We start from the raw sequence: 17,452 nt of genomic DNA on the forward strand, positions 1-17,452 counted from the left end.
GGTATGAAACCCCGGATTTTGTATCATTCTACTATTTTGAAGTGACGCACATGCTAGGTGACGGGCGTGTGGGCGTGCACTGTTGGGTATTTGTGACTTGGTCCATCCCGTAGCAACTGTAAAGCTACATACTTTGTTGAAACCATATGATACTTATATGTTTTAGAAATAACTTCTGTAAATTGGGTTGAATGCCATGTTTGGGCCTTGCGCCAATGCTGTTTGGACCCTTAAGGGCTGTTTCTTACCATCCTCTTATTTTTTTCGATTGAAAATCTATACTCAGTCATGTTTATACTACTTTACCGCATAACTCAGTTTTATGACTCTATTTTTTATGGATATAAATGTTTTGGGCCGAATGCCCTATTTTACTGAGATGCCCGAGTGGCTTGAGAGGTTTATGACTGAGTGAGGCCGAGGGCCTGATTTGTGAGGATGAGTGTGGATCGGGGCTGCCCGCCTGCAGTATACTTTATTATTTTAGCACGTGAGTTGTCCGTGCAGATTATAGCGCATGGGCTGAAGGAGTCCCACCGGAGTCTGTTCACACCCCCAGTGAGAGCAGGTACCTAATGAGTGAGAGTGCCGAGTGCTGAGTGACTTGGAGGCATGAGTGATTGTGAGGTATGCCCAAGTGGCAAGAGTGATTATGAGGTATGCCCGAGTGGCACGAGTGACTGTGAGGTTTGCCCGAGGGGCTGTATATTAGTGATGTTTTGCCCGAGGGGCTGCTTATGATTTTATCATTTTTTCTCACCTTTGCATTGAGCCTTTGTTTGATAAACTGTTGAAAAAATATCTTTAAATGATTTTTACTAGAACTGGGTTTAAACCAGATGTTTGATTCAAATCCTGATTTTTTAAGAGCATGTGGTATTTTACAGAGATTTCCTGATATGAACGTTATATGCTTTATTGCTCGTCACTACTGTTCAGTCTTTATTTATTGTTGTTACTTACTGAGTTGGCGTACTCACGTTACTCCCTGCACCTTGTGTGCAGATTCAGGTGTAGCTGGACACGGTAGCGGTTATTGAGTGTTCTGGTTGCAGATTTTCTTGGAGATAGCAAGGTAGCTGTTTGGAGATCACAGCCCCTGCTCTTCTCCTTATCTTCCTCTAGTTGTATTTAGCTATTTTCCAGGCTGAGTTAGTCTTGATATTGTTAGATAGATTGTAGTAGATGCTCATGACTAGTGACACCCCGATGTCGGGCTTTTCTTTTTCGTACATTTGTTTTCTTTGATTTGAACTCCTTAAATGAAGGTTTTATGTTAACTAGTAATGAAATTATCTTTGAAATAAAAATATAAATATCGGTTTTGCTTGGAAATGAGTCGGCTTGCCTAGTTCCATGATAGGCGCCATCACGACAGATTAGGTTTTTAGGTCGTGACAGATTGGTATCAGAGCCTAGGTTACATAGGTCTCACGAGTCATGAGCGGGTTTAGTAGAGTCTTGCGGGTCGGTACAGAGACGTCTGTACTTATCTTCGAGAGGCTGCAGAACCTTTAGGAAACTCCACATTCTTGAATTTATGTCGTGCGAATCTGTTGATTCTAGTAACTAAACATTTGTTGTTTCATTCTCTCACAGATGGTAAGGACTCGTACTACCGGTCAGGAGGGCCAGCCACCAGTACCACCAGCCAAGGCTGTGGTAGGGGCAGAGGTGCAACCCGTACAACAGTTGGGGCAGTACCTATAGATCCACCGGTTGTCCCAGATCAGGACCAAGTTCCAATTATTGATGCACCAGCTCAGGCACCACCTGTGCCTATTGTGATTCTAGGCCTTCAGGAGGCCCTAGCTCAGATTCTGACAGCGTGTACTGGCCTTGCTCAGGCGGTCTCTATTTCGACGGCAGCAACCACTTCTCAGGCCAGGGAAGGCAATCAGACTCCCGTCGCTCGCACACCCAAGCAGGTTATTCAGGGACTTCAGACACCAGAGGCACCACCAGCCCAGCCGGTTGCTGTTGCTCAGGATTATGTGGTTCCTGCTATGCCTGAGGATGATCAGCGTAGGTTGGAGAGGTTTGGGAGACTTCAGCCACCACCTTTCAGTGGCATAGAGAGAGAGAGAGGATGCTCACGACTTTTTGGACAGGTGTCAGAGGATACTCCATACTGCTGGTATTTTGGAGACTTGTGGGGTCTCATTCACTACCTTTCGGTTTTTTGGGGCTGCAGTCAGATGGTGGGAGACTTACGAGAGGCGTAGGCCTGTTGGCGCAGCACCCCTTACTTGGCAGCAGTTCTCCGTGGTCTTTTTGGAGAAGTTCGTACCTCGATCCCGCAGAGAGGAGCTGTGTAAATAGTTTGAGCGGCTCCACCAGGGTGATATGTCTGTGACGCAGTATGAGATGCAGTTCTTCGAGTTGGCCCGTCATGCTATCTGGTTGGTTCCCACAGACAGAGAGAGGATCATGAGGTTTATTGATGGCCTCACTTATCAGCTACAGTTTCTCATGACCAGGGAGCGGGTTTCAGGTGCTACCTTTGATGAGGTTGTCGACATTGCTCGGCAGATTGAGATGGTTTGTGGTCAGGAGAGAGTTGAGAGGGAGGCCAAGAGGCCTCGTGGTCAGGGTGGATTCAGCGGTGCTCCTTTTGGGGGTCAGTTGCAGCACAGTAGAGGTCGTCATTTCAGACAGGCTCAGTCAGCTCGGCCATTTCATCGGGGTGCATCATCTGGCCATGGTTCTCACAGTTCTCATCAGAGCCACTCATCACTTAGTGCCCTTCCAGTTCAGAGTTCGTCCCGTGCTCCACCTATTCAGGGCTCTTCCATGCCAGGTTCTTCTACCTGTCATCCCGGTGCTACGGGTTCCCTTCATTTTCCGCCGCCAGCACCAGGGAGTTATTTTGAGTATGGGGAGCTGGGGAATATATGGAGGCAGTGTCCTCATCGTCACGGAGGTCTATCTCAACAGAGGAGTCAGCCTCGGACTACAGCACCAGTTACCTCACCACCCGCCCAGTCAGCTCGAGGTGGAGGTCAGTCAGCTAGGGGTCGCCCTAGAGGGGGAGGCAGATCAGGGGGTGGTCAGGCCCGTTTCTATGTTCTCCCTGCCAGACCAGATGCTATTGATTCAGATGCTGTGATTACAGGTATTGTCTCAGTTTTCCACAGAGATGCCTAAGTATTATTTGACCTTGGCTCCACGTATTCATATGTTTCCTCGTATTTTGCCCATTTTCTGGATATACCCCATGAGTTCTTAGTTTCATATGTACATGTATCTACTCCTGTGGGCGATACTATTATTGTGGACCGCGTATATCGGTCATGTGTGGTGACTATTAGGGGTCTGGAGACCCAAGTGGATCTATTGTTGCTCAGTATAGTTGGCTTTGATGTGATATTGGGTATAGATTGGTTATCTCCATGTCATGTTGTTCTAGATTGTCATGCTAAGATGGTAACATTGGCTATGCCGGGAATTCCGAGGGTTGAGTGGAGCGATTCTGTAGATTATGTACCAAGTAGGGTGATTTCATATTTGAAGGCTCAGCGCATGGTTGAGAAGGGTTGCCTATCTTGTTTGGCTTTTGTGAGGGATGTTAGTGAAAATACTCCTGTCATTGATTCTGTTCCGGTGGTATGTGATTTTCCGTATGTATTTCCTGCAGACCTACCGGGCATGCTGCATGACAGGGATATTGACTTTGGTATTGATTTGGTGCTGGGCACTCAGCCCATTTCTATTCCACCGTGTCGTATGGCACCGGCAGAGTTGAAGTAATTGAAAGAACAGCTTCAGGAACTCCTCGATAAGGGGTTTATTCGGCCTAGTGTGTCACCTTGGGGTTCACCGGTTCTATTTATGAAGAAGAAGGATGGTTCCATAAGAATGTGTATTGATTACAGGCAGTTGAACAAGATCACAATCAAGAACAAGTATCCTTTGCCTCGTATTGATAATTTATTCGGCCAGCTTCAGGGAGCGAGGGTGTTCTCCAAGATCGATTTGAGGTCTGGTTATCACCAGCTGAAGATTCGGGATTCAGATATTCTTAAAACGGCTTTCAGGACCCGATATGGCAATTATGAGTTCTTGGTGATGTCTTTTGGGCTGACCAATGCCCCAGCAGCGTTCATCCATTTGATGAACAGTGTATTCCAGCCCTATTTGGACTCATTCGTCGTTGTATTCATTGATGACATCTAGGTGTACTCTCGTAGCCAGGAGGAGCACGCTCAGCATTTGAAGATTGTATTACAGAGATTGAGGGAGGAGAAGCTTTATGCGAAGTTCTCCAAATATGAGTTTTGGCTCAGTTCAGTAGCATTCTTGGGGCACGTGGTGTCCAGTGAGGGTATTCAGGTGGACCCGAAGAAGATAGAGGCGGTGTAGAGTTGGCCCAGACCATCCTCAGCCACAGAGATTAGGCATTTTCTTGGTTTGGCGGGTTACTACCGTCGCTTTGTGGAGGGATTTTCATCTATTGCATCTCCCTTGACCAAATTGACCCAAAAGGGGCTCCATTCAGGTGGTCGGATGATGTTTGGCATATTTCGATATGTGTTAATGTTACTTTACCCATGCTTTAACCACTTTTTGATGTTATTTAATCTTTAAAACACCCAACATGGTGTAATTATTGGTTTGATGACTAATTAAGTTATGTGTGACGATTTAAGGTGTTCGGAGTGCAAAATATGAAGAAAAGGTGGTTTAGCTAGAGGAAGAAGGGTTGGATGCGTCGCATCCAACCTAGGAAAACATCATCCTGCATGCAACCTTAGCAGTGAAGTTGTGCCATCGCGTCCGCCATCGCGTGCGAAACTGGGAAGTAGAAGTGAAGCTGGATGCGTCGCGTCCGCCATCGCGTGCGAAGCTGAGAAATAGAGGACAAGGTGGATGCGTCGCATCCGCCTTCGCAGGCAAAAATTGAAATGGAGGACAAGGTGGATGCGTCGCATCCACCTTAGCATCAATCCCTGAAGCCGAATTGGACTAGGAATGGGAGAGCTTTGGCCCACGACTTTTGTACGCAATATATAAGCTAAAAACGCCTCTTTTAGGTCATCGAACATATTGGGAAGAAGAAAAAAAACCAGGAAAAAGCTGTGAAGGCCGGAATTCATCAAGTTTCATCTTTCTCCCACCAAACTTAGTAATTTTTATGTTTCTTTGTATGATTTGTTGTTTGGCTACCATGTCTATGTGGAGCTAAACTTCACGTTCTAGGGTTGTGGTTCTTTCATGACTATTGTTATTCGGATATTGATTTTGACTTCTTGATTTATCATATTAAGTTATTTATTCAATCTTGCGCTTAATTATTTAATTGCTTGATCACCAATTGAATATTATCTACGAATCTAGAATTGAACTCGAAAGTGGGAATTCTATATTGCATATAGGATTGAGTAGGGCAAGTTCTTGAACTCGGGCATCGGGGAACGGATTCGCGGTTAGGATAGACATATACCTAATTACCTTGCTTGGTTGATTTACAGGAATTATAAATGCGTTCTTGTTGATTCTAACTCCATAGACATATAGGCGTTAGGTTAGCTTGAATAGGCGAGTAAGAACTCGACAGATTCTTATGAGCAATATTAACCCTGTCAACCAATAAGCTAGATAAATTAGTCGGTCAATTCAATTGAAGAATACAATAGGATTGTTAGATAGACCATAACCCTAGATCGTTTTCATTACATTGATATCATTAAAATCTGCTCTTCCTCTGTTCAAAGTTTATTATTTATATTTTTCTTATTTAATTAGTTAGAATAAAATATTTTTAGATTTAATTCTTAGTTAGATAATTAAGATAGGCTAATTTAGTTAATAGCTAATCATAAGTCCTCGTGGGTTCGACATCCGACTTTGAGTCACTTTATTACTTGACGACCGCGTATACTTGCGTGAGTGTGTTTGGTCGCAACAAGTTTTTGGCGCCGTTGCCGGGGACTTAGAAATTAGCTACGTGACTAAGTTAAGCTTTTATTAGATATTTGTTTTCAAGTTTTAATTTTCAGTTTGCCTGGTTTGTGTCAATGCAGGGTTTACTCTCGAATGCAGAGGAGTAGAAGTGCAAACAACCTCATTCCTCTTGATCCAGAAATCGAACGAACATTACATAGAGTGAGAAGGGAACACGAAGCTAGAACGAGAATAGAAAGAGATTTGGACATCACAATCCAACCACAGCCAATAGATATGGCAGGCAATGAAGAGCGTCCGGTAATCGAAGCCGCAAGGCCCAATCTTGCGAATATGACTCAGGCTATTGTGAAGCCTGATATCACTGGGCATTTTGAACTCAAACAGTACATGGTACAGCTGATTCAGTCCACAGGACAATATGTGGGTCTATCTCATGAGGACCCGCAGAGGCATATTCAGAACTTCTTGGAAATCACGGACACTTACAATTATCCGAACGTCTCCAAGGACTATGTCAGGCTGACACTATTCCCTTTTTCACTATTGGGGGAAGCTAAAGAATGGTTGCAAAAGGAGCCCGCGAACTCTATCCACACTTGGGATGATCTAGCAAGGAAATTCCTGATCAAGTTTTTCCCAACTAAGAAGACAAAGTCGTTGAGGAGCCAAATTCTTGGGTTCCAACAACGGGATGGCGAGACACTTCGTCAAGCTTGGGAAAGATACAAGAAACTACTCAGAGACTGCCCGCATCATTGTCAAACTGATGAGGTATTGGGTCACACTTTTGTTGATGGGTTAGATGAAGCATCAAAGATGAATCTTGACTCAGCTTGTGGGGGTAGTTGCATGGCAAGACCGTATAGTGAAATACAACTCCTGCTAAATAATTTCACTGCTAATGACCATAATTGGCAAGGAGAGGGGGATTCACGAAGGGTAATTAAACAGAAGGCCGCCGGTTTGATTGAGCTTGATGACTTTTCCGCCATGAGAGCCGATATAGCAAAATTGGCAAATCAGATGAATAGAATGACAACACAACAAATGCAACATGTACAGCAGATGTCTATTTGTTGCGAACTATGCGGAGACAGTCATATGATTGACATGTGCCCCACGAATCCTGAATCTATATACTATGTGGGACAACAAAACAGAGGTCCTATGAATCAACATGCGCAATATGGGAACACTTACAACCCAAACTGGAGGAATCATCCTAACTTCTCATGGGGCGGGAGTCAACAGAATCAGTATAGGCCTCAAGGGAATTTTACTCAACCTCAGAAGCCACCCCAACAAATGGAAGAAAGTACGAATGACTTGCTGAAAAAGTTGTTACTAGACAATCAACAGCTCAGGACCGATTTCAGAAATCTTGAGAGGCAAATGGGGCAGTTAGCAGCAAACCAAAATACTAGACCTACAGGCTCACTTCCCAGTGATACAGAGAAGAACCCTCAAATTAATGCAGTTACACTTAGAAACGGGAGGGAACTAGAGGAAGCGCCAAGGAAGATAAAAGAAAAACCTATACCTGGGGGGAGTTGACACCTAAGGCAACACAAGAGTCAAAGGAAGATGATGCAAGTTCAGAGCGAATGGAGGTTACAAGGCCACCACCACCTTTCCCCCAAAGATTGCAGAAAAGGAATGACGATCGCATGTTCAACAAATTTCTCTCCATGTTGAGTCAGGTTCAATTAAATATTCCATTAGTGGATGTACTTCGTGAAATTCCAAAGTACGCTAAGTACATAAAAGACATAGTGGCTCATAAGAGGAAATTGACTGAGTTCGAGACGGTTGCACTTACTGAGGAGTGCACATCAAGGGTCCAAAACAAGCTTCCCCAAAAGCTTAAGGACCCTGGCAGCTTCACTATTCCAGTACAAATCGGTAATATTAACGTGGGACGTGCTCTGTGTGATTTGGGTGCAAGCATAAATCTGATGCCGTTATCCTTGTTTAAGCAATTAGGTCTGGGAGCTCCGAGACCAACCACCGTGATGTTGCAATTAGCTGATAGGTCCATAGCCTACCCTGAAGGAGTGATTGAAGATGTGCTGCTGCAAATTGGAAAATTCATCTTCCCAGCTGACTTCATTATTCTAGACTTCGAGGCTGATGAACAAGTTCCAATCATATTGGGACGACCTCTCTTGGCTACTGGCGATGCAATAATTAAAGTGAGAGAAGGGAAAATGATTATGAGAGTGGACAACGAGGAGGCAGTCTTCAATGTCTACAAAGCAATCCAACTCCCCCGCCACTATGAGGAGCTCTCTATGATATCTGTGGTGGAGGTGGATGAGAAACTTCTTAACACGAGTGTATATCTAGGCGACTGTTTAGAAAAAGCAATCATGCTATTTGATAGCTTGGAGATGGATGATGAGGTTGAGGAGATAAAGGGAATCCTAGATACATCATGTGGTTACATGCAAGGAATAATCCCGTTTGAGCCCCTGAATAGGCCAAGTGGCCCCCACCAAAGCCGTCAATTGAAAAAGCTCCAAATTTGGAACTTAAACCCCTACCCCCTCACCTTCAATATGCTTATTTGGGAAGTTCTGACACTTTACCTGTTATTATTTCTGCTCACTTATCTAAATTACAGGAAGAAAAGCTATTAAGGGTGCTACGTGAGCACAAGCGAGCAATTGGGTGGACAATGTCTGACATTAAAGGCATTAGTCCAGCTTTCTGCATGCACAAAATCCTCATGGAGGACGGACACAAGCCGAGTGTAGAACACCAACGCCGACTAAATCCAATCATGAAAGAAGTGGTAAGGAAAGAAGTGATTAAGTGGCTTGATGCAGGTATTGTATTTCCAATCTCTGATAGTAAATGGGTAAGCCCCGTTCAATGTGTGCCGAAGAAAGGGGGGATAACCGTAGTAGTTAATGAAAATAATGACTTAATTCCGACAAGAACTGTAACTGGATGGAGAATTTGCATAGATTACAGAAAACTAAACAATGCCACCCGGAAAGACCACTTTCCCCTGCCTTTTATTGACCAAATGCTTGATAGATTAGCTGGCCAGGAATACTACTGTTTCCTGGACGGTTATTCGGGGTATAATCAGATTGCTATAGCCCCAGAAGACCAAGAGAAAACTACATTTACATGTCCTTATGGCACGTATGCGTTCAAGAGAATGCCCTTCGGTCTTTGTAATGCACCTGCGACTTTTCAAAGGTGTATGATGGCTATTTTCACTGACATGGTTGAAAGATATGTAGAAGTATTCATGGACGATTTTTCTGTGTTTGGATGTTCTTTTGATAGTTGTTTGATGAACCTTGATAAAGTGCTAGCTAGGTGTGAAGAGACGAACTTGGTGCTAAACTGGGAAAAGTGCCATTTCATGGTACGTGAAGGTATAGTTTTGGGGCACAAGGTTTCAAAAGATGGTCTACAGGTGGATAAAGCAAAGGTGGAGACGATCGAAAAATTGCCCCCGCCGACATCCATAAAAGGCATTCGCAGTTTCTTGGGTCATGCAGGTTTTTATCGTCGTTTCATTAAAGATTTTTCGAAAATTTCTTCCCCTTTGTGCAGGCTTCTAGAGAAAGACGTTACCTTCAAGTTTGATAATGCATGTCTGAAAGCATTTGAGGAGCTGAAGGGAAGATTGGTGACTGCACCAATTATCATTGGCCCCGATTGGGCACAACCATTTGAGTTGATGTGCGATGCAAGTGACATAGCAATTGGAGCGGTGTTGGGGCAAAGGAGGGATAAAATCTTTCACTCCATTTATTATGCAAGCAAAACTATGAATCCAGCTCAGATGAATTATACAGTGACTGAAAAGGAGTTGCTTGCAGTGGTGTGGGCGTTTGACAAGTTCAGATCCTATCTAGTGGGAACCAAAGTCATCGTCTACACAGATCATTCAGCTATCAGATACCTATTTGAAAAGAAAGACGCCAAGCCGAGGCTGATTCGTTGGGTCCTCCTCTTGCAAGAATTTGACTTAGAGATCCGAGATCGAAAAGGGACAGAAAATCAAGTGGCCGATCATTTATCCAGATTAGAGAGCCGGAACCATGTAGCTGAAGGAGGGTCAATTAAAGAAACATTTCCGGATGAGCAAATATTGGCAATCACCTCAGGTGAAGCCCCATGGTATGCAGATTATGTGAATTTTATCGCAAGTGGGGTAACGCCACTAGAGTGGACAGCTGACAATAGAAGAAGATTCCTACATGATGTAAGGTTCTACGTGTGGGATGAGCCATTCCTATATAGGCAGTGTGCAGATCAGTTGGTGAGAAGGTGTGTTCCTGAGGAAGAGATGAAGGCTATACTACATGACTGCCATGCGTCACCATATGGAGGTCATCACGGCGGGGATAGAACCGCCCAAAAAGTGCTACAATCAGGTTTTTATTGGCCAAAATTGTTTAAGGATGCACATGCCTTCGTTAAAAATTGTGATAGATGCCAAAGAACTGGAACTATCACGAGGAAGCACGAGATGCCCTTGCAAAATATACTGGCGGTAGAACTTTTTGATGTTTGGGGGATTGATTTTATGGGACCATTCCCATATTCTAACGGACACAGATACATCTTGGTGGCGGTCGACTATGTTTCTAAGTGGGTAGAGGCCATAGCTCTTCCTACTAACGACGCAAAAGTTGTGGTAGGCTTTGTAAAGAAGCACATCTTCACACGTTTTGGGACCCCAAGAGTGTTGATAAGCGACGGGGGAACTCACTTTTGTAACAAACTGCTGAATAATATTCTTGCAAAATACGGAGTCAAGCACAAAGTTTCTACTGCCTATCATCCCCAAACGAGTGGTCAAGTAGAAGTTTCCAATAGAGAGGTCAAGCAGATTTTGGAAAAGACAGTAAGTATGAATAGAAAGGACTGGGCCGGGAAGCTGGATGACGCATTATGGGCATATCGCACTGCGTACAAGACCCCAATAGGCACTTCTCCATACAGGTTGGTTTATGGGAAGGCCTGCCATCTGCCCGTCGAGCTTGAACACAAAGCTTATTGGGCGATTAAAAAGCTAAATATGGAGATGGACTTGGCCGGTGAAAAGAGATTGCTACAACTCGACGAGCTTGATGAGTTTCGATTGCATGCGTATGAAAATGCCAAATTGTATAAAGAGAAGACAAAAAGATGGCATGATAAGCATATCCAACATCGTGAGTTTGAACCAGGTCAACAAATTCTACTGTTTAATTCAAGGCTAAAGCTTTTTCCAGGAAAGCTTAAATCTCGATGGTCGGGTCCGTTTGAAGTGGTTAGTGTGAAACCTCATGGTGCGATAGAATTGTGTGAAAAGGGGTCCAATACGACATTCTTGGTAAATGGCCAAAGAGTAAAACACTATTGGGGTGGTGACATTGCACGTCACAAGACCACAATGGACTTAGTGGAGGCATGAAGAACATGTTGCGTCGTGCCGCGACGTTAAATCAGGCGCTTCTTGGGAGGCCACCCAAGTTAGTTAGTTTTTTTTTTTTTTTTTTTTTGTCTCCCTTCTTTTCGTAGGACATAGATTTTATTCAAGAAAACGAGGCGGATGCGTCGCGTCCCCCTCAGCAAAAAAATTGACGGGCCAATTGCTCAAGGCAGTGAAGTCTGCCTATCGCGCCCGTATCGCGTCCGAAAATTTTTTGAAGGAAGACGAGGCGGATGCGTCGCGTCCCCCTCAGCAAAAAATTTGACGGGCCAATTGCTCAAGGCAGTGAAGTCTGCCTATCGCGCCCGTATCGCGTCCGAAAATTTTTGAAGGAAGACAAGGGGATGCGTCGCGTCAAAGCTCGCACGCACAGGTAAGTAATATATATTTTAACACATCTTAAGATAACCTATTCGAACAAAAACGTTTCTTGCGACGCATCCACTCGTCTCGTTTTGGCGACGCCTACGAACGCAGAACAGAATTCTCTCATCGAAATTGTATCGCAATAAGATCAAACGCGACAGGTACGCATCATCCTCTTCGTTCTTCCGTTGGCTTCTCTCCAAATTCGTCTCTCCTCCCTCCTTCAATGGTAGCAACAAGTAGGTTTTGCAATTTCAAGATTTTTAGGGCTGTCGTTCTTGGTAGTTGTAATGGTTGAGAGATGATAAACTATAATTCCCTTCATCTCGTCCAACTTTGGGAGGGTAGTTGCACTGCTCAACTGATAGAATGAACTAGGCACACTTGTTGCATACCACATGTTCGACGAATTGTCCCTGAGAAAAATTTAGGCGTCGGTGAAGTCTGAGTAACCGAGCAACATTGGTGTATGCTTGAGAATAAGTGTGGGGTCGAGTGAGGGGCTATGTGAAATTGAGTTTTTGAAGAAAGTTATCACATACTTGCTGAAAGTCATGAGCTACAATTCCATGAAGAGTGAATGGCATGACTTTACAAATAAATTGAAGTCTGCAAGCTGTCGCAATTGCTTTCAGGCTGAACTTCGCTGTTTCATCTGCTAATTGTTGAATTCTTTGCATTGCAGGTACTTAGATTCGTAAAATGACAGCAGCGAGTAAACCATCCAAGCAACAAGACAAAGATGGTAACAAACAACCGCCCAAAAAGCCTACCGGAAGGGCAGCGGGCGGTCCAAATCCACAGAAAAAGAGGAAGCGGACGGAGAAGGAAATGGAACTGCTGCCTAGGCAGTTAAGTGATGATTCAGAGCAAGAGGAGGAGGAAACATTGGTCCGGAGGAAAGTGAAGAAGGGTATTACACCAAGCAAAGGAATAGAGATACGAGAGCCTGTGACATACCAAAGAAAAGCTTCGAGAATGAGTGCTCCAACTGATAAAGGGAAGGAGAAGATTACTACAGAATCTGAATCCGATTCCGATTCGGACAATGACCACCTACAGATCAACATGAGTGATGAAGACGAAGGTGAACCCATAGACCGAGTTGATTGGGAGAAATACTTTGTTAATGAGAAGGCATTCCGAGCCTATAAGAAGATATTGGTTTCAAAGAAGTACATTCCGGAAAAGCCGATAAACATCGGACCACTTAAGACAAAGTACTCAGAGTTTCTCCAGTCAATTCGAGAGGTGCAAAAATGGGGACCCATTCTGAAAGGTCATGGCAAAGCCAACCTCACCATTGTTAGAGAGCTCTACGCCAATTGGCGTCACGCACGGGGAAACATTGTGCGAGTAAGAGGGATAGATATTAATGTGTCAGCTGAAGCTCTGAATAACTTCTTAAGGGTGCCACACACACTCACTGACAGGTTTGACGCCATATGCAAAACACCAGATTATGCACACATTAAGTCTGTCCTATGCCCTACCAGGAAGGATGCAGAATGGAAGCATGGGAGTATGGAGTACCACTCTATAGCAAAGGAATTCATGAGTGCGTTAGCACGTGTGGCTCTAAATTTCATTTGTAACCGACTACTGCCATGCCAACATAAAACTGATGTCCCTCGTTACCGCGCACTCGTATTATATGCTTTATTAGAGGGGATACCACTCAACTTCGGAGACATCATGCATGATCAAATGCAGCGAACCAGGATGAATTACAAGTGGAGGCTGTTCTTTGCTAATACCCTAACGGCTTTTTTAACAGAGAGGGGAGTACTATGGGACAAGGAGAATGATGACATTGAGGCTAAAGCTCCAGGACCATATGATGTCACTCATGTTCTAGAGCCGAACAAGGGAAGGTCTTCTAAGCTCACCGTCCAACAATTATTTGAGCATATGCAAGCAGATATGCAAGAGAACAGGGCTGAGCTGATAGCGACTCGTGTCGAGTTGAGTGCCACCAGGGATGAGTTGAGACAGACTCGTGCGGATCTAAGCCGAGTTCAGACCGAGCAGGCCACGATGATGAAGGAGATATCATTACTCCTCAGAGCTCTGGTTCAATGTGCAGGTACAGACATCTCCCAGCTGATTGCATCATCCACTGCCGGACCATCCACTCCTGTTCCTCCCATAGTCACCGAGGCTCCACTCAACAGGCCTATTGAGGTCGCTGTAACACCTGATACAGAATCAGCACCAGTTGTTGATGATAGGAATGTTATGGATGCAGATGCTCCTCCACCTTGACTTCAGGGAGTCCTTCTCACCCTACTTTACCTTGTTTGTGTGCGTTGGGGACAACGCACAATCCTAAGTGTGGGGTGGGGGTGATTTATGTTTGATGTATGGATGAATGTACTAATATATTCACTGGATTAATGGCATAAAATAGCAGTAAATTCATCTATATGGAGTAACTATCAGTTTATCTATTAGTTTATTTATAAAAAAAAAAAAAAAAAAAGTATCTTTGTAGATAGTAATAATCCCCTGTGGTTTTTCTTTGTGCCTCGGTTCTTTTCCATGGGATGTAGTTTGAACCGGGTAATTTTGTTTTCTTTTTAGAGTAGAGTAGGAATGTAGGGAATAAAAGGAGGAAGAATGATGAACCTAGGTGACCTTGACTTGGTTGATACTGGCATATTTAAGCGTTTACATATGTAATATCTTCCCTTCTCACTCTGAAATTATTGATGATGCCTTGTTAAAACGGATAGCATGTTTTGTTGCAGCCTATTTCTCATTTTCTTGACTTGTGTTCACTTTGCGCTTAATGCTTAATATCTCGTTGCTCCGTGAATACTTGCATTGTTTGAGAGTCGGAATGTAACCGTCCTTAATGAGTCATGTGCCATGGGTGGTGAGGTTTTTGTGTAGCCCATGTAGTGTACTTGTGTCTAGAACTTGCCCGGTATGTGAATTGAAGCGAAATTTTAGGTGATGCTCGGTTTGAAAAATGATTTTAGGCTTTCTTTGATCTTTTTGAGCTTATTGCTTATCACAAATAAAATCTATCCCTAGTTAACCCTTTTGAGCCTGTAGACCTTTTATTTGGTACCCACATTACAAGCCTATACCCTTTTTATTCTTAATTGACATTGTTTTGATCCTTTTACCTCTTAAAGCACTTTAATTGTTAGATGAGCGCTAAAAGAAGTAAGAAGGGACTAAGTGTGGGGTAACTTTTGAGTGGAACCAATGAAAGAAAGAAGGGTGCACTTATTTTGTAAAATAATACACCACTAGCGGAAATTAAAAGAAAAAAAAAAGAGAAGAGAAAAATCTGAAAAAAAAAAGAAAGAAAAATATAAATGAATAAATTGTTATCTTGTTCTTGCTAGTGGGTATGAATTAAAGTAGTGCTTAAAGAAAAAGGGACTGTTTTGGGGGTGATATTGTTTGTGAAATTGAAGTGGTGTTGAAGAATTTGCGCTTAAAGTAATTTTATGATGTATTAAAGTGCTTAGGAGGGTGAGTCACTATTCCTTAAATATATCCTACCCGTCCCTTAGCCCACATTACAACCATGAAAAAAAGTCCTAATTGATTTTAGATCGAGCGAGCTTACATTAGTAGAGATTTACATTAAGGGCAAGCCTATGGTACCAACTGCATGCATGCGACTTCTTTTTGTGAGAGTGAGCGATTTTCTTTGTGAGCATGAGATTCGAATGTGTGGATTGATTCTACTCTCTTTGCTTTTGTTGTGAGGGCACATGGTTTCACGAGGGATAGGTAACGTTATTAGACTTCTCTATGATGTTGGTTGTTCAAGCCATGAGTGCATTGTGACATTGAGTCGGTTTTTGAGGTTAGGATTGTTGTGAGCATGTTGTCTTTGTTCGAATATGTTTAAAGAAGGGCATAAGAAAAGGGAAGTGTGTTGATGCATAGTCTAGAGCCTAATTGTAGCAAATAACCACGGTCATAGGTGCAGTGTGCTTTGAACGATAAGAGTTTAATTTTGTTTCGTCTACTATATGATGGTTTGTTCGAGGACGAACAAAGGTTTAAGTGTGGGGTAGTGATGTTTGGCATATTTCGATATGTGTTAATGTTACTTTACCCATGCTTTAACCACTTTTTGATGTTATTTAATCTTTAAAACACCCAACATGGTGTAATTATTGGTTTGATGACTAATTAAGTTATGTGTGACGATTTAAGGTGTTCGGAGTGCAAAATATGAAGAAAAGGTGGTTTAGCTAGAGGAAGAAGGGTTGGATGCGTCGCATCCAACCTAGGAAAACATCATCCTGCATGCAACCTTAGCAGTGAAGTTGTGCCATCGCGTCCGCCATCGCGTGCGAAACTGGGAAGTAGAAGTGAAGCTGGATGCGTCGCGTCCGCCATCGCGTGCGAAGCTGAGAAATAGAGGACAAGGTGGATGCGTCGCATCCGCCTTCGCAGGCAAAAATTGAAATGGAGGACAAGGTGGATGCGTCGCATCCACCTTAGCATCAATCCCTGAAGCCGAATTGGACTAGGAATGGGAGAGCTTTGGCCCACGACTTTTGTACGCAATATATAAGCTAAAAACGCCTCTTTTAGGTCATCGAACATATTGGGAAGAAGAAAAAAAACCAGGAAAAAGCTGTGAAGGCCGAAATTCATCAAGTTTCATCTTTCTCCCACCAAACTTAGTAATTTTTATGTTTCTTTGTATGATTTGTTGTTTGGCTACCATGTCTATGTGGAGCTAAACTTCACGTTCTAGGGTTGTGGTTCTTTCATGACTATTGTTATTCGGATATTGATTTTGACTTCTTGATTTATCATATTAAGTTATTTATTCAATCTTGCGCTTAATTATTTAATTGCTTGATCACCAATTGAATATTATCTACGAATCTAGAATTGAACTCGAAAGTGGGAATTCTATATTGCATATAGGATTGAGTAGGGCAAGTTCTTGAACTCGGGCATCGGGGAACGGATTCGCGGTTAGGATAGACATATACCTAATTACCTTGCTTGGTTGATTTACAGGAATTATAAATGCGTTCTTGTTGATTCTAACTCCATAGACATATAGGCGTTAGGTTAGCTTGAATAGGCGAGTAAGAACTCGACAGATTCTTATGAGCAATATTAACCCTGTCAACCAATAAGCTAGATAAATTAGTCGGTCAATTCAATTGAAGAATACAATAGGATTGTTAGATAGACCATAACCCTAGATCGTTTTCATTATATTGATATCATTAAAATCTGCTCTTCCTCTGTTCAAAGTTTATTATTTATATTTTTCTTATTTAATTAGTTAGAATAAAATATTTTTAGATTTAATTCTTAGTTAGATAATTAAGATAGGCTAATTTAGTTAATAGCTAATCATAAGTCCTCGTGGGTTCGACATCCGACTTTGAGTCACTTTATTACTTGACGACCGCGTATACTTGCGTGAGTGTGTTTGGTCGCAACATCGGATGAATGTGAGGAGAGATTTCAGAAGCTCAAGACTGCTTTGACCACAACTCCAGTGTTAGTTCTTCCATCAGCTTTAGGTTCTTACACCATGTATTGTGATGCCTCGAGGATAGGCATTGGTTGTGTTTTGATGCAGGAGGGTAGGGTGATTGCCTATGCCTCATGCCAGTTGAAGACCCATGAGAAGAACTATCATGTCCATGATCTTGAGTTAGCAGCCATTGTTCACGCCTTGAAGATTTGGCGTCATTATTTGTATGGGGTTCATTGTGAGATCTATACTAATCA

The sequence above is a fragment of the Nicotiana tabacum genome, chromosome 19 (genome assembly GCF_000715075.1).
Source record: "Nicotiana tabacum cultivar K326 chromosome 19, ASM71507v2, whole genome shotgun sequence".
Classification (NCBI taxonomy): Eukaryota; Viridiplantae; Streptophyta; class Magnoliopsida; order Solanales; family Solanaceae; genus Nicotiana; species Nicotiana tabacum.